Raw genomic sequence first — 18987 nt, forward strand, 5'->3', positions numbered from 1 at the left:
TATATTCCCAAACAACCAGAGGCATCCACGAAAACACTTTTCCACCGCCGCAACCTTCTGTACCCATGAGATCCCATCTAGGGACCGTTTCCGGCACCCTGCCGGAGGGGGATTCGATCACAGAGGGCTTCTATATCAACACTATCATGCTTCTGATGAAGCGTGAGTAGTTTACCTTAGACCCACGGGTCCATAGCTAGTAGCTAGATGGCTTCTTCTCTCTCTTTGATTCTCAATACCATGTTCTCCTCGATGTTCTTGGAGATCTATTCGATGTAATATTCTTTTGCAGTGTGTTTGTCGAGATCCGATGAATTGTGGATTTATGATTAGCTTATCTAGGAATATTATTTGAATCTTCTCCGCATTCTTATATGCATGATTTGATATCTTTGTAATTCTCTTCAAACTATCGGTTTGGTTCTGTCAACTAGATTGGTTTTTCTTGCAATGGGAGAAGTGCTTAGCTTTGGGTTCAATCTTGCGATGTCCTTTCCTAGTGACAGTAGGGGTAGCAAGGCACGTACTGTGTTATTGCCATCGAGGATAAAAAGATGGGGTTTTCATCATATTGCTTGAGTTAATTCATCTACATCATGTCATCTTACTTAATGCGTTACTCTGTTCTTCATGAACTTAATACTATAGATGAAGCAGGAGTCGGTCAATGTGTGGAGTAACAATAGTAGATGCAGAATCGTTTTGGTCTATTTGACACGGACGTGATGCCTATATTTCATAATCATTGCCTTAGATACCATCATAACTTTGCACTTTTCTATAAATTGCTCGACAGTAATTTGTTCACCCACCGTATTATTTGCTATCATGAGAGAAGCCTCTAGTGAAACCTATGGCCCTCGGGTCTATTTTCCATCATACAAGTTTCCGATCTACAATATTAGTTTCCTATCTACTATTTTTGCAATCTTTTACTTTCCAATCTACAAACCAAAAATACCAAAAATATTTACTTTATCTTTTGTTTAGCTTCATCTATCTCTATTAGATCTCACTTTTGTAAGTAACCGTGAAGGGATTGAGAACCCCTTTAGCGCGTTGGGTGCAAGTTGTTTGATTGTTTGTGCAGGTATTAGGTGATTTGTGCATTGTCTCCTACTGGATTGATACCTTGGTTCTCAAACTAAGGGAAATACTTATCTCTACTTTCCTGCATCACCCTTTCCTCTTCAAGGGAAAAACCAACGGAAGCTCAAGAAGTAGCAGGAAGAATTTCTGGCGCCGTTGCCGGGGAGATCTACGCCAAGTCAAGACATACCAAGTACCCATCATAAACTCTCATCTCTTGCATTACATTATTCGCCATTTGCCTCTCGTTTTCCTCTCCCTCACTTCTAGAACGATTTTCGAAAAGATTTGCCCTTTTCCTCGCCCCTATTTCCGTATGCCTTTTTGCTCATTTGCTATCTTTGCTTGTGTTGCCATGTGCCTTCTATTTTCTTGCATCTTCGCTTGCTAAAAATCTATTGATATGGATCCTCATCCACTTGCTAATATTTTTAAAATATCCAATTATGATGAGCCAATTGCTAGGGAGTTGAGTGCACTAGATTATCTTTATGAGGTTTTGCTTGAAATTCGTGAATCTGAAAATTGTGATGGAGTGTTGAAAGAACAAATTTATGAAGTGATTCGTGATAGCTCCTTGAATGAAAAGCATGATTGCAATGATAGTAGTATAAATTCTATTAATGACAATTGTGTTAATGATATGCAAAACCCTAAGCTTGGGGATGCTAGTTTTGCTATATCCATTACTTGTTACAATGATCATGATTTGGGTGATTCTTCGTTCAATATTGAAAATTTATTTAAGCCCCATGTTGAATATGAGATCGAGAATAATGTTTGCAATAATACTAAAAGTGGGTTCGGAGAGGTCATGACTTTATTTAATGATAATCCCACTATTTCGAAAGAGTGTCAACTTTGCATGCATGTGGATCATGAAGAGAATATTTTATTTGATAATTATATTGTTGAATTTTATTATAATCCCACATGTAATTATTATGAGATAGGAAAATATGGTTGTAGAAATTTTCATGTTACAAAATTACCTCTTGTTATGTTGAGATTGCTATTGTTTCTTTCTTCTTCTTTGCATATGCTAGTTTTTGCTTGCCTTGATAATTTGTTTTCCTACAAGATGCCTATGCATAGGAAGTATGTTAGACTTATATGTTTTTGTCACATGCTATATGATGCTCTCTTTGTGCTTCAATTCTTGTCTTTCATGTGAGCATCATTAAATTATCAATGCCTAGCTAAAAGGCTTTAAAGAAAAGCGCTTGTTGGGAGACAAACCAATATTTTTCCATGCTGTTTTTCAATAAATAATTCATCTAGCCTCTGGTTAGATGTGGTTTTGTGTTTTAATTAGTGTTTGTGCTAAGTAAGACCTTTAGGATGGCTTACAGTGATAATTGATTTGATCTTGCTGAAAAACAGAAACTTTTGCACTCAGGAAAACAATTCTCATTTTCAAAAGAAGCGTGATAAAATACTGATTCTTTTTTAAGAAGATTAATAAACAAATTGTTTAGGTTTTCCGAAGTTTTCATAATTTTTGGAGTTACAGAAGTATTCGAGAGTTATAGATTACTACAGACTGTTCTGTTTTTGACAGATTCTATTTTCTTTGTGTTGTTTGCTTATTTTGATGAATCTATGGGTAGTATCGGGGGTTATGAACCATGGAAAAGTTGTAATACAGTAGATATTACACCAATATAAATAAATAATGAGTTCACAACAATACCAAAAGTGGTGATTTATTTTCTTATACTAACGGAGCTTATGAGTTTTTCTGTTAAGTTTTGTGTTGTGAAGTTTTCAAGTTTTGGGTAAGGATTTGATGGACTATGGAATAAGGAGTTGCAAGAGCCTAAGCTTGGGGATTCCCAAGGCACCCCAAGATAATATTCAAGGACAACCAAGAGCCTAAGCTTGGGCATGCCCCGTAAGGCATCCCCTCTTTCGTCTTCGTCTATCAGTAACTTTACTTGAGGCTATATTTTTATTCACCACATGATATGTGTTTTGCTTCTAGTGTGTTGTATGATTTGAGTCTTTGCTTTTTAGTTTGCCACAATCATCCTTGTTGCACACACCTTTTGAGAGGGACACACATGAATCATGATTTATTAGAATACTCTATGTGCTTCATTTATATCTTTTGAGCTAGGCAATTTTGCTCTAGTGCTTCACTTATATCTTTTTAGAGCACGACAGTGGTTTTATTTTATAGAAATTGTTGAACTCGCATGCTTCACTTATATTATTTTGAGAGTCTTAAAACAGCATGGTAATTTTATTTGGTTATGAATTTAGTCCTAATATGATAGACATCCAAGAGGGATATAATAAAACTTTCATATAAAGTGCATTGAATACTATGAGAAGTTTGATTCTTTATGATTGTTTTGAGATATAAAGATGGTGATATCAGAGTCATGCTAGTGAGTAATTGTGAATTTGAGAAATACTTGTGTTAAGGTTTGTGAGTCCTGTAGCATGCACGTATGGTGAACTGTTGTGTAACGAAGTTGGAGCATGAGGTATTTTTTGATTGTCTTCCTTACAAGTGGCAGTCGGGGATGAGCGATGGTCTTTTCCTACCAATCGACCCCCCCTAGGACGCGTAGTACTTTGTTTCGATGACTAATAGATTCTTGCAATAAGTATGTGAGTTCTTTATGACTAATGTTGAGTCCACGGATTATACCCACTCTCACCCTTCCACCATTGCTAGCCTCTCTAGTGCCGCGCAACTTTCGCCGGTATCATACACCCACCATATACCTTCCTCAAAATAGCCACCATACCTACCTATTATGGCATTTCCATAGCCATTCTGAGATATATTGCCATGCAACTTTCCACCGTTCTGAAGGAAATATGCCCTAGAGGCAATAATAAAGTTGTTATTTATATTTCCTTATATCATGATAAATGTTTATTATTCACGCTTGAATTGTATTAACCGGAAACTTGATACATGTGTGAATACATAGACAAAACAAAGTGTCCCTAGTATGCCTCTACTTGACTAGCTCGTTAATCAAAGATGATTAAGTTTCCTGACCATAGACATGTGTTGTCATTTGATAAACGAGATCACATGATTGGGAGAATGATGTGATGGACGAGACCCACCCGTTAGCTTAGCATAATGATCATTTAGTTTTATTGCTATTGCTTTCTTCATGACTTATACATATTCCTTTGACTATGAGATTATGCAACTCCTGAATACCGAAGGAACACCTTGTGTGCTATCAAATGTCACAACGTAACTGGGTGATTATAAAGATGCTCCATAGGTGTCTCCGAATGTGTTTGTTAGGTTGGCATAGATCGAGATTAGGATTTGTCACTCCGAGTATCGGAGAGGTATCTCTGGGCCCTCTCGGTAATGCACACCATGATAAGCCTTGCAAGCAATGTGACTAATGAGTTAGTTACGGAATGATGCATTATGGAACGAGTAAAGAGACTTTCCGGTAATGAGATTGAACTAGGTATGAAGATACCGACGATCGGATCTCGAGCAAGTAACATACCGATGACAAAGGGAATGACGTATGTTGTCATTCCGGTTTAACCGATAAAAATCTTCATAGAATATGTAGGAACCAATATGAGCATCCAGGTTCCGCTGTTGGTTATTGATCAGAGATGTGTCTCGGTCATGTCTATATAGTTCTCGAACCCGTAGGGTCCGCACGCTTAACGTTCGATGAAGATTTGTATTATGAGTTATGTGTTTTGGTGACCGAAGATTGTTCGGAGTCCCGGATGAGATCACGGACATGACGAGGAGTCTCAAAATGGTTGATAGGTAAAGATTGATATATTGGACGATAGTATTCGGACACCGGAATGGTTTCGGATATTTATTAGAGTACCGAGGGGTTACCGGAACCCCCGGGGAAAGTAATGGGCCAACATGGGCCATAGGGGGAGAGAGAGGGCAGCCCACAAGGGGTGGTGCCCCCCATGGGGAGTTCGAATTGGACAAGGGGAGGGGGCATGCCCCCCCTTTCCCTCTCCCTCTCCCTCTCCTTCCCCTTCCCCCCTCCGAAAGAAAGGAAGGGGGCGACTAGGCCTAGGAGTCCTAGTGGGTTCCCCCCAACTTGGCGCACCCCTAGGGCTGGCCTCCTCCACTCTCCTCCTTTATATACGGGGGCAGGGGGCACCCCAAAGCACATCAATTGTTTCTTAGCCGTGTGCGGTGCCCCCCTCCACCGTTTACTCCTCCGGTCATATTGTCGTAGTGCTTAGGCGAAGCCCTGCGCGGATCACATCACCATCACCGTCACAATGCCATCGTGCTGACGAAACTCTCCCTCGACACTTTGCTGGATCAAGAGTTCAAGGGACGTCATAGAGCTGAACGTGTGCTGAACTCGGAGGTGCCGTACGTTCGGTACTTTATAGAAGACGTTCGACTACATCAACCGCGTTAAACTAACGCTTCCGCTTTCAGTCTATGAGGGTATGTGGACACACTCTCCCCCTCTCGTTGCTATGCATCTCCTAGATAGATCTCGCGTGATCGTAGGAGTTGTTTTGAAATTACATGCTACATTCCCCAACAGTGGCATCTGAGCTAGGTCTATGCGTAGATGATATGCACGAGTAGAACACAAAGTGTCGTGGTTTTGTCACGGCAGATGTCCTTGTGAAAGGACTTAGTCATGGAGCCATCGCTACGGGTTAGCTTAAAGGGGTTAAAGCGGACAAGGGACGCGAGAGTTTTATACTAGTTCGGCCCCTTATGATGAAGGTAAAAAAGCCTACTCCAGTTGTGATGGAATTGCTGGGGTTTCGATGACCAGGGAGCGAATCCGCTTTGCCTGGCTCTCGAGTTGTTGTCTGTTGTTCCTAAACCGCCGCCGGGTCGTCCCTTTATATACATAGGTCGACGCCCATCGGTTTACAGAGTCCCAAGGCCGGATCATCAACGTGTCCAACTCGGTCTCTATTCCTCCTATCTTACAATACAAGTTACATGATAATGTCGGTTTATATCTACAGGCCTTAACTCGCCTTTGGGCCTTGGGCCTTCATAAAGTGCCACCATCCTTGTCTTCATGGGCTCTGAATAAAATAACCATCATGGGGATAATCCGACCTCTTCTAGCTGGTTTATGTCCAATAGTAATACCCCCAACATTAGGCCCCAGATTGATTTGAACTTGTTCATGTCAATCTTCAACATTTAGAAAAATTCTTCCCCTTGCACCTTCGCATAAATCTTGTAAACCGCCATGACGTCATCCTCCAGATCTGTAGTAAACCGCCGTGACGTCACCTATTTATTGAAGCTGAAGATACCCTTTATTAATGAGCATCCAACCATCGAGGCGACAACTTTATTAAACATCCATTTTTTGAGCTCCTCGATTTCCGCGCATGTCGCTTATCTCTTTGCCTTATAAATAGGGTTAAAGACCTCTTTCTTTTTCCTTCCGTTACCTCTTCATCTCTTCTTCCTCCTTGCGACGACTCTGCACCCGAGCGCCGCCGTCATCGTCGAGCTTTACCTCTGCCTCATCACCGACCGCTGCATCAACATGACTGGATCAGAAAAATGCGGCGCACCTCCTCTGCTTCAACAACTTCGGTAAGTCTTCCCCCTTTTCTTTGTAGATCCACTTAGGGTTTCAGTTTTTATCGGAGTTCATCGAAGCTCCTGTGCTGTTCTTCCCTTTCCTTCCCAGTAGCATCAAAGACTAGTTAGATCTGTTAGCTCTTTGTGCGACCGTAGCCATAATCTCGCTTTTCCTTATCAGACCATCCCCTTCATATAGGAAAAACTCATCTGAACCTGATGAACTGGTATCTAATTTAACTCCGAATATATTTCTAGTTTTCTGTCGTATCGCAGATCTAAAATCATCATATAACTCTTGTGAAACTTATTTTCCTTCACTTAGGCATTTGTAGATCTGTACTCTTCATACCAATATAGGCGGTTTAACTTTTGGAAGTATGATAATCCGGCATATACCATTAGTCCCCTCCTAAACCGCCGATTCATTTAGTCTTTCACTTCTTCCATCGCTAAACTCCGGTTTAACAATATGCATTTACCTCTGCTTCTACTTACCGCTTTACCATTCATAACTGCATTGACTTCCGATTTAACCATTTTATCTGCTTAAATTCCTTCTCTTTACCCTGTTATGCTTTATGCCTTGTCAATTACGAATCGTAACCTGGCAATAATCTTTTTCAGCTCTTCATTTGCAATGGCCAAACAATTTTATTCCTGTAACTGGGTCCCTTCCCGGGTTACTGAGGTGCAATTGGAAGGATATGTCAAGATTGGCACTTTGCCGAAGCGGAGTGAAATCAAGTGGCGTGTCCCCGGTCCAGAAAACCCTCCTACCCCCAGAGATGGCGAAGTGGTAGTGTTTGTTGACCACATAGGTCGCGGCTTTAAACCGCCTGGATCCAAATTCTCCCATGACGTACTTGCCAATTTCCAGATTCACCCTCAAGACATTGAACCAAATTTTGTGTCCAACATTTGCAATTTTCAAGTGTTTTGTGAAGCATACCTGGAGGAGGAGCCAACTGTTGAGCTATTCCCGGACTTCTTCTACTTGAACCATTGTACTGAATTTGTGGATGGGCCCAATACCGAACTGGGCCGTGTTTCAATTCAGAAGAGGAAAGACGTCAGTTTCCCTCTTGCCAAACTCCATAGCCATCCGAAAGAATGGAACCATACTTGGTTTTATTGTAAAGACACTTCCCCTGATGAAGAAAATCCTCTGTCGGGTTACCGTTCCCACCGGCTTACGAACGCTCATCCATTTCCGCAGCGGTTGAGTACTCAAGAACGGGATACTTATGCTCCACAACTCTCCAAGCTCAGGGCCTTTATGGATAATGGTCTGGCGGGAGTTGATTTTGTTCGCTGCTGGATCTCATGGAGCATATTACCCTTAAGCCGTCGCTCTGGTTTGATGTGCGAGTATACCGGTGATGAAAATGACCCCCAACATCACATTAATATCCAACTGGAAGAAGCTGAAGTTACTGAGGCTGTGAAGAAGATATTGAATGAATTGGAGGCTGTCTGCAGTCGGACCGGGTTAAGTCCCTTCTACACCAAGAACAAACCACCAGCTATAAGTATTGCATTGGCTCTGCTTTATACCTAATATTCTTAACTGTGCAATCTTTAATACTTTCTGTCCATCTTTTGACAGGGCAATGATCCATTTTGGAAAAAGCAACCTAAAGACAAACTGGCGAAAACCCCTCGGCTCAAGACGAAGGCGGTCAAGAAGCCTGCCAAGAAGAAGGCAATTGAACCCATCGATTTTGACCTTGACGACGATCCTGATGATCTGGACGTAGAGGTAGAACTTGACTCTCTCGGTTCATTTTTTATACACCTCATTGACAACGATTATTATCAGGATGACGCGGAAGGTAGCCAGGCTGATGACGCAAAGGTAATTACTCCTTCCTCCGGTTCAAACACTTGATCAACACAGAAAGTCTGTCAAACAATCCAGAAAATAAAATTTTCTCATCCTCTTGCTCATTTGGACCCAAATTTTCTTTTGAAGAAGCAGCAGCATGAAGCTCGCCGTACAACCCGGCACAGCGGCCAAGTAGCCACCTCAGCCAGTTTACCGGACACTCCAATTCAAAAACGTCGACCTGAGGTCTCACCCACTTCTAATACCTCTTATCCCAAGGCAGGTTATTTTTGACAACCTCTTAATCCGTCCGATTCAAATTATCAGGGAACGCCTCATTCATCCTCTGGCGAGTTGACGGCCACACAACTCCCTCATCTTAAGATCGTTGCTGGGTAAGTTTTAACTGAATCTTTTGACACTTTATATTTGCATGCTGTTTTCATCCTTGCAGCTTTTCCTTTTCGGAGCCAAGGCTAGACCCAACAAGAAAGCTCGGGTGAATAAACCGTCTGATGATTTGGTTGTTGAACTGGAGCAAACTGCAGAACTGGAAGGTCCCCATGCAGACACTGTGTTTGATGAACCACCCCCTCCAGATCATGATTTGAATGAGCAAGCAGAAACTGAAGTAGGAGACCTTGCCGATAAACCGACGAGTCCGATCCGTAATGATGATGGACCGTCTAGTCTGACTAAGGCTACCGATATTCCAACAACTCCAACGAAGACTGCTGGTGATAAGGAAGATGATGTTATCATCACTGGTGTTGGCCATACCTCTCCTGGCAACCCTGTTGTTTTATCCAAACATAGCACTAAGGAAGAACGTGTTGCAATGGAAAAGGCAAATGGAGCATCTATTTATCAAGCTATGCCCACCTCAGTGCTCAAGAACTCCACTCTGGCTTTCTAAACCGTCTGCGCTCAAACCGTGACTATGAAGCTGGTTTGGTGAATCTGATGAAGGAGCGCTATGAGGTACTTTCATCACTTTTCCTTTCTTAAATCCAATTTGTAAGTACCAACTCTAGTAGCTCCCAAGGGCCGGTTTATGACGGCAATCATAAATCGGGACTTTGTAATATCTTAACCCTTGCATGCTTATCTTTCACATGTCAAGTGATCTTTAAAATAAACCGGTACTCTATCATTGTGTTCCTGTACTTTTCGCCTGTGTAGTCCCCAAGGGTCGGTTTATCTTTCCAAGGTAAACCGGGTCTTTAACCAATGCTTCAATTTGAATAGATGTACATTAGCCCCCAAGTGTCAAGGATAATGCTTGCATTGTACTTGGGACTTGCAAAAATTTCTGATAACAAAGCAAATAGGCATTAGCCCCCAAGTACAAAGTGTATAACTTGTTATACACTTGGTACTTCAAATGTACATAGCCCATTGATGATATATCTTGTCTTTGTAGGCCGAGTTGAGTAAGAAGGATGCCCAAACCACTGACCTTCAGGAGAACATTAAATCTCAGCAAGCAGAGGCTTCCAAAGCCAAGGAAGAACCGACTAATGCCTTAGCAGCCATGGAGAAGCTGAAGGAAACCTTTAAGAAGGAGCGTGCAGATTGGGACACAGAGAAGGCTGCTTTAGCAAAGAAGGCTGAAGACGCAGAAGCAGCCCTGAAACCGATGGTTGAAGAACTGACCGGCTTAAAGCGGCAGATTAATGCCATGACCTCTGCTGTATTCGGTAAGTATCCTCATATGAAGTTTTTTCAATTTATACCATTTCATCAATGGTCGGTTTACTGATGCTTACCATGACAGGGACCTGCATTACTCATCTTGGCTCCGACATGCGGATGAAGCTCAAGGCTGCCTATACTTTGATAGAACAACTGTATTCCGGATCCCAATGAGCTATTTGCACTGCTGCTTATAACAGGCATCCTCCAACGCTGATAAAAGAAACCATCAAAAAGCTGTCCATGTTGCCTGCTCGGTTGGATGAACTTAAGAGATCAACTGCAAGGTCAGGCGCGCTGACTCCGCTAATCCGGGCCAAGGCATGGATTCCAGATCTTGAACCGGCAGATATTGGCCAAGGCTATCCCGACGTAAAAGAAGATGGTTCAGAATTCAACAATGATGATCTCCGAAGGTTGACAAGGGAACTGCGACCCATTGCAAGCAAATTGGCGGATGAAACGAGTCTGTCTCATTACCAGCCGGTTTATGATGCTGATCAGAAGAGATATCCTGCGGCAACACATGACGTAGAAGATCTTGTTTCGCCAATTCGTAAGCACACTTATGCCCCTGACATTGATCCTTCCAACCTTATAAGTGAAGAGGCAGTGTTCCAAGCTTTAACTGGAATCGATTGGACAACGATTGATTTCCAGCCACTGGGTAGAGAGGAGGAGGATACGCCAACTCAAGATGATCCTCAATCTTCAAGTTGTCCATATGCTGAATCCTAAACCGGAGGCCGGTTTATCTTTTGCAGTCTGCCACTCATTATTGAAATAATTATTCTGTGTGGGCTTTTAAAGCACCTTGTAATAGGCTAGTTTAAACCCTTATCTGTTATGCCATTGAGCATGTTTATTTTGCTTGATACTGATAACTCGCCATGCCCTTGGGATGTATTATATGCATAGTCCATCGCGGCTTTATTTAATTTGTTCCTGCATATAAGAACTTGAAAGTGTCCTAGTGGTTTACCACTGGACGGGTCATGATGCCCAAAATATATAACATAACTTGGATGTATAACCAAGACTGTAATAACCAAATATAAAATAGATGATACATGTGATATATCTCGTTGGCTGACCAACTGTTGTTATAATAAGGGTGATAACACCAATCTGGAGTATTGATGACTCCTTTCATCCTTGCCGGTTCATATCAAAACCGTACCGGGTTATGATAAACACCGGTTTGTTCATATAATTCTCGTGACTTCTAGCCAAAACCAGACCGGATCAAATGAATGCCGGATTATAACTAATCATGTACTAACAACTTAGCGTTAAAAGTCATGCCGGGTTGTAATAGACATCGGTTTATCAGAAAATGTTCATAAATCCTTTATCAAGGTTAACTATTGCAAAAAATACCAGAAAAATATGCAAGGCTTTTCATGGGCTGCCAGGCCCTAAATTGAGGCTTTTCATGGGCTGCCAGGCCACTGAGTTAACCATTTTTCAAAGCCTTTTAAGATGGAGCTCAATCTTTAACCAATCATCATTTTAACATTGACAAGTTCAGGGTCTATGAGATTGACTTGTCAAATGTTCGATGGGTCATACCAGGTTTACCTGGACGGAGTGGCTTACTTAAAGAGGCAGGATAACCCAGGGTTTTAGGTGAATACACCTGGCTTCCAAGCCTGGCTTGATAGCCTATTGCAAGGGTACAGACTCTTTGTTCTTTGAGAAGCAAGGAGCCCCCAAGCAATATTTGAGCTATGCTCAGTGGTACCTATGTTTGAGTTGTGCTTTTGCAACACACTCTCTTTGGTCCACATAATTCCCTTTCGGCTTTTAGCCTATCAAGAGGTATAGCTATGGTGTGAATACAACCAAGCCCCCTAGTGATTTCCCTTTTTTGGCTTTAAGCCAATCAAGAGGCGTAGCTATGGTTCGAATACGACCAAGCCCCCTAGTGATTTCCTTTATATGTGCGTGGTATTATAAGCCGGGTTTAATAGAACTCCACTTTATAAGTAGAAGCCCCCATGTAACCACACATTATGTAAAAAGAAAAGAGACCCCGCTTTAGCTGAGGCTCCGGTTTATAATATATACATTGTCATAAATATGTACATAAGAAGAGCCCGTGGCTCAAGTATAATAAGTCCGAAGAAGAGCTATATTCCACGGCCACTGGGTCTCCTCCTCCGATTTACGTGAGGCTTTGTGCTCTCGAACATCGATAAGGTAGTATGACCCGTTGTGCAGATTTTTGCTGACCACAAAAGGTCCTTCCCAAGGTGGGGATAACTTGTGCATATGAGTCTAATCCTGGATGAGCCGGAGCACCAGATCGCCCTCTTGAAAAGTTGTGGTCTTAACCCGGCGGCTGTGATAACGTCGGAGATCTTGTTGATAAATCACCAAACGCGCCGCTGCCAAATCATGTTCCTCATCTAACAGGTCCAGTGAGTCCTGAGGTGCCTTCTCATTATCAGCTTCAACATAAGCCGCCACATGGGGCGAGTCATGACGGATGTCACTAGGGAGAACCGCCTCTGCTCCGTAAACCATAAAGAAAGGCGTGTAACCCGTAGATCTGTTTGGTGTGGTGTTGATACTCCATAACACGGAAGGTAACTCCTCCACCCAACAACCCGGCGTCCGCTTTAAAGGAACCATAAGCCGGGGCTTAATACCTCTCAAAATCTCATGATTTGCCCTTTCTACTTGACCATTAGATTGGGGGTGAGCCACTGATGACACGTCAAGCTGGATGTGCTCACGTTGACAAAATTCTTCCATAGAGCCCTTGGACAAATTAGTACCATTATCAGTTATAATCCTATGTGGAAAACCAAACCGGAATATCACCTTTTTGATGAATTGAATGGCTGTGGCTGCATCACACTTACTGACTGGCTCTACCTCTACCCACTTGGTAAACTTATCAACCGCCACCAGCAGGTGGGTCTTCTTTTCTTTGGACCTTTTAAAGGGTCCAACCATGTCTAGCCCCCAAGTTTCAAACGACCAAGTGATTGGAATCATTCTCAACTCCTGGGCCGGAATATGAGCGCGGTGTGCAAACTTCTGACACGTCACACCTCTTCACCAAATCCTCAGCATCAGCATGAGCCGTCAACCAATAGAAGCCGTGACGAAAAGCCTTAGCCACCAAGGATTTTGAACCGGCATGGTGACCACAATCACCTTCGTGAATTTCTCGCAAGATCTCACAACCTTCTTGAGGAGACACACAACACTGAATTGCCCCTGTGATGCTGTAATGATGTAACTCCCCATTGACAGTGGTCATTGACTTGGATCGCCGGATTATCTGCAGGGCCAATGTTTCATCGCCTGGTAACTCACCCTGGTTCATGTAGGCTAGGTATGGGACTGTCCAATCCGGTATAACATAAAGAGCCGCTACCAATTGAGCCTCCGGATCAGGAATAACCAACTCCTCCTCTGTGGGTAACTTGACCGACGGATTATGAAGTACGTCCAGGAGGACATTGGGTGGCATCGGTTTACGCTGAGAGCCTAGGCGACTTAAAGCGTCCGCCACTTCATTCTTTCGCCAGTCTATATGGTCAATCTAATAACCCTTGAAATGACCAGCCACTATGTCCACCTCTCGTCGATACGCTGCCATGAGCGGATCCTTGGAATCCCACGTACCAGACACCTGCTGAACCACTAGATCTGAGTCACCGAAGCACTTAACCAGGCTTAAATTCATCTCCTTAGCCATCCGAAGACAATGGAGCAAGGCTTCGTATTCAGCTACATTGTTAGTACAAGGGAACATTAAGCGGAGAACATAACAAAACTTATCACCTCGTGGGGAAGTTAGTATGAGTCCAGTCCCCGAGCCCTCCAGTTGTCTGGACCCATCAAAATGAATAGTCCAATACGTGTTATCTGGATTTTCCTCTAGTGCATGCAACTCTGTCCAATCATTAATGAAGTCCACAAGTGCTTGGGACTTGATTGCTGTGCAAGGCGTATATTTTATCCCGTGAGGTCCAAGCTCAATAGCCCACTTGGCAATCCGGCCAGTTGCTTCTCTGTTTTGGATGATATCTCCCAGGGGGATGAACTAACCACTGTGATAGGATGACCTTGAAAATAATGCTTGAGCTTCCGGCTTGCCATGAAAACTCCATACACCAGCTTCTGCCAATGTGGGTACCTCTGCTTTGATTCAATAAGCACCTCGCTAATGTAATAAACCGGCCGTTGAACCGGATACTCCTTTCCGGCCTCCTTGCGCTCGACCACAATAGCCACACTAACAGCCCGAGCATTAGTAGTCACATATAGCAATAAGGGCTCTTTATCGACCAGAACCACAAGGACGGGCGGTTCGGCTAACTGTCTCTTCAAATCCTCGAACGCTTTATCAGCTGCATCACTCCAGATGAAGTCATCTGGTTTCTTTAGCATATGATAAAAAAGGATAGCTTTCTCCCCAAGGCGATTGATAAACCGGCTTAATGTTGCAATCCGGCCCGCTAAACACTGAACATCATTGATACATGCCGGTTTAGCCAGGGAGGTGATAGCTGTGATCTTCTCTGGATTAGCCTTAATGCCCCTGTTAGACACCAGGAAACCCAAGAGTTTGCCTGCCGGAACACCAAAGACACATTTGGCAGGATTAAGCATCATTTTATAGACCCGGAGGTTGTCAAAAGTCTCTCTTAGGTCATCTATCAATGTTTCCTCCTTCCTAGACTTCACCACAATATTATCCACATAAGCATGGACATTGCGCCCAATCTGTTTATGAAGACAATTCTGAACACAACATTGATACGTCGCCTAGGCACTCTTGAGCCCAAAAGACATAGATACATAGCAGAAGGCTCCAAAGGGAGTTATGAAAGTTGTCTTCTCCTGGTCCTTAACTGCCATTTTGATCTGATGATAACCAGAATAAGCATCCAAAAAACACAAATGGTCACAACCCACCGTAGCATCAATAATCTGATCAATACAAGGGAGAGCAAAGGGATCAGCTGGACATGCTTTGTTCAAGTCTGTGTAATCGACACACATACGCCAAGTGCCGTTTTTCTTAAGTACCAACACCGGATTAGCTAGCCACTCAGGGTGAAAGACCTCCATGATAAACTCTGCTACCAAAAGCCGGGCTACCTCCTCACCAATAGCCTTACGCCTCTCTTCATTGAAGCGGCAAAGAAACTGCCTGACTGGTTTAAACTTGGGATCTATATTAAGGGTGTGCTCAGCGAGTTCCCTCGGTACACCTGGCATGTCAGAAGGCTTCCATGCAAAGATGTCCCGGTTCTCACGAATGAACTCGATGAGCGCGCTTTCCTATTTTTGATCCAAGTTAGCACTAATGCTAAACTGCTGAGATGAATTGCCAGGAACAAAATCAACCATCTTAGTATCTGCAGTCGATTTAAATTTCAGCGTCGGATCATGTTCTGTAGTTGGTTTTTTCAGAGAAGTCATATCTGCCGGATCAACATTGTCTTTATAAAACTTCAGCTCCTCTGTGGCACAAATTGACTCAGCATAAGTCGCATCACCTTCTTCACACTCTAAGGCTATCTTCCTGCTCCCATGTACTATGATGGTCCCCTTATGACCCGGCATCGCAAGCTACAGATAAACATAACACGGCCTTGCCATGAACTTAGCATAAGTCGACCGTCCGAATAGGGCATGATATGGACTCTTGATTTTCACTACTTCAAAAGTCAATGTCTCTGATCTGGAATCATGATCATCTCCAAAAGCCACCTCTAGAGCTATCTTGCCAATTGGATATGTCGATTTACCAGGCACCACACCATGAAAGACGGTGTTCGACGGTTTAAGATTCTTATCTGTTAGCCCCATGCGTCGGAAGGTATCATAGTAAAGGATATTGATACTGCTCCCTCCATCCATAAGCACCTTGGTGAACTTGTAACCCCCAACTTGAGGTGCCACCACTAAGGCCAGATGACCCGGATTATCAACCCGGGGCGGATGATCTTCTCGACTCCATAAAATGGGTTGTTCAGACCAGCGCCAATACTGAGGCACCGCTGGTTCAACGAAGTTCACGGCCCTTTTGTGAAGGTTCTGATCGCGCTTACACAAGCTAGTGGTAAAGACATGATACTGCCCACTATTCAACTGCTTTAGATTGCTCTGATAACCCGATTGCTGTCGTTGCTGACTCCCCTGATGGTTATAACCTCTCTGATTGCCCTGATTACCTTGATTGCCATGTGCGCTCTGATTGCCTTGGAATCCTGAACCGGAGCTGCCGCCTCCATAACCCGGCCCATGAAAACCGCCTCCTGAACCGCCGGGCGGGCCATTGTCGTATTGAAACATATTGGAAATTTTGAACTCTTGCATGATGAAACAATCCTTCCAAAGATGCGAAGATGGCTTCTCCTTCGACCCGTGCTTTGGACAAGGTTGATTTAACAGGCGCTCCAGATTGGGGCCTGGGCGGCTTACCCTTGCGATGCTGACCGTTATCCTGGGCGTTGGTGTTAGCCACAAAGTCCAGGCTATTATCCGCCTTGCGCTTACCATTGTTCCCATGACCTGTCGGGTTATGTTGTTGCCCCCACTACAAAAAATTCACTTCCGTGATGATACGTGTTTGTCACAGTAGGTCGTGTTTTCTGTCATGCATGTACATCCATGACAATTTTATGACAGAATCAAGATAGTCATACATGTGCTGTCGTAGAAGTGTTCCATGACATTACCAAAATTATCATCACGGAAGTGTCCACTTCCATGACGATAAATCGCGCGTCAGAGAAGTGCTTTCGTCAAGGGTGACCGACATGTGGCATCCACCGTAACGGAACGCCGTTAAGCTATCGGGTCAGGTTTTGGATCCGATAACCCGTTAACAACCCCGACCAATGGGGATTTTCCACATGTAAAATCATCATTGGCTGGAGGAGACACGTGTCAGGTCCGCGTTGGTACAGGTGTCACTCATCCAATGGGCGAGACGCGCCTATGATATGTTGACACGTGGACCGGCCCATCAAGTTTAAATGGGCCGGCCCAACTGAAGGCCCACAAGATTTTGTGGACCATAATGGGCCAGCCCAGCTAAAGGCCCACGAGATTTTGCGGACCATAATGGGCTGGCCCAGCTAAAGGCCCACAAGATTTTTGTGTGCCATAATGGGCCGGCCCAGGTAAAGGCCCACAAGATTCTTGCGGATCATAATGGGCCGGCCCAGCTAAAGGCCCATGAGATTTCACCGACATTAATGGGCCGGCCCAGCTGTAGGCCCACAAGATTTTGAGGACCCTAGTAGGCCGGCCCATTAACTGGCTGCCATGTTTTGGGCCAAATGTCGGCCCATATTTGATCCGGTCCATTAATGGCCGGCCATGCTCCAGGCCAAACAGTGGCCCATATGAGATCCGGCCCGTTAAAAGCCTACCACGTTCTAGGCCAAATTACGGCCCAGATCAGGTCCGGCCCTTTAAGAGGCTTTGGGCTCAATTATGGCCCATATCAGATTCGGCCCATCAACTAGACACTATGCTTTTGGGCCCACTTGCTAAAGGCCCACTTAGTAACTCGGCCTGATATTAGTTTTGGCCTGTTAAGGGCCCGTTTAACATTTCGGACCTATATTAATTTCGGCCTGTTAAAAGCCCATCATATAGTTGGGCCTAACTACGACCCGGTTTGCATCCGGCCTGCTCGCAGCTGATATCTGATTGGGCCAAACAAGGACCGAGACAATTTTGGCCTGTTAAAAGCTCATGATTTGATTCGCACACTCATGGGCCGGGGTTCATTTCGGGCAGCTGCCAGCCCATGAGCTGTTCGGCACATTTCAGGCCCAACCTACATCGTGATTGCATGATGGCCTGATTATGTACCGTAATTTTATGGTTTGGCCGGTTTACTACGAAGACAAGATATATATATATATATATATATATACAATAAAATAACTGTAGCATTGTGAATAAGAAAAAACCTAGACTATACAATAAAGAAATTACGGCATATTACATCCACTAGGCATCAAAGTTCGCCACTATGATAATAAAGCACAAGCAGACAGCAGATTACATACACTGGGCATCAAAGATCGCCACCAGTGCAAATAAACACGTCGACAAAATAATATACAAAACCGACATCACTTCAATAGAGTTCAAGAAAGGTTAGCTCTACTGGGGAGCTGCAGCGCAAGCAGCTGAGCAAGATGATGAGACTGCGCTTGTTCAACACTTATATCTTCCTCACTCTGAAAGATAAACAAGCAGACAGATGACAGGTTTTGCACATAAAAGTATCAGTGCTGACAATTCATCACATTTCTTACCGACGAATAAAGTGACATAGTTTAAAATTGCATTAACACAATATGGTATTGTTCAGGTCAAGACATGGCAGGAAATTACATTGTGAAGGAGTTGGCAGCTTCACGACACCACTGGATTACAGATCAAGAACTCGTAAGTATCAATGGTTAGTGTGCTGTCAATTTATACCATTTCAGATTGGCAAATAAAGAGACAGTTTAAATAATAGTAGAATGATATGACATTGTTCATAGTTAAGACATTGCAGAATATGACATTGTGCTGTAGTGGGTAGGTTCACCACACCACTGGATTACGGATGAAGAACAGAAGCATACATGCAGTGCAAAAGAAGATCACTTGCTCTGTATAGTTTAATTTACATGGTATGAAGAAGGAACTTGGTTGTACAACTGAAAACTTAAATTGAGAAAGGACAAACTTTTGTTTATGAACTACATAATAAACTTTAAACAAGCAATTTGATGCAAACACCAAAAATAAACAGCTGTTGCAGTCATGCCTAACCAAATAT

Source organism: Triticum dicoccoides, chromosome 3A, assembly GCF_002162155.2.
Source record: "Triticum dicoccoides isolate Atlit2015 ecotype Zavitan chromosome 3A, WEW_v2.0, whole genome shotgun sequence".
NCBI lineage: Eukaryota > Viridiplantae > Streptophyta > Magnoliopsida > Poales > Poaceae > Triticum > Triticum dicoccoides.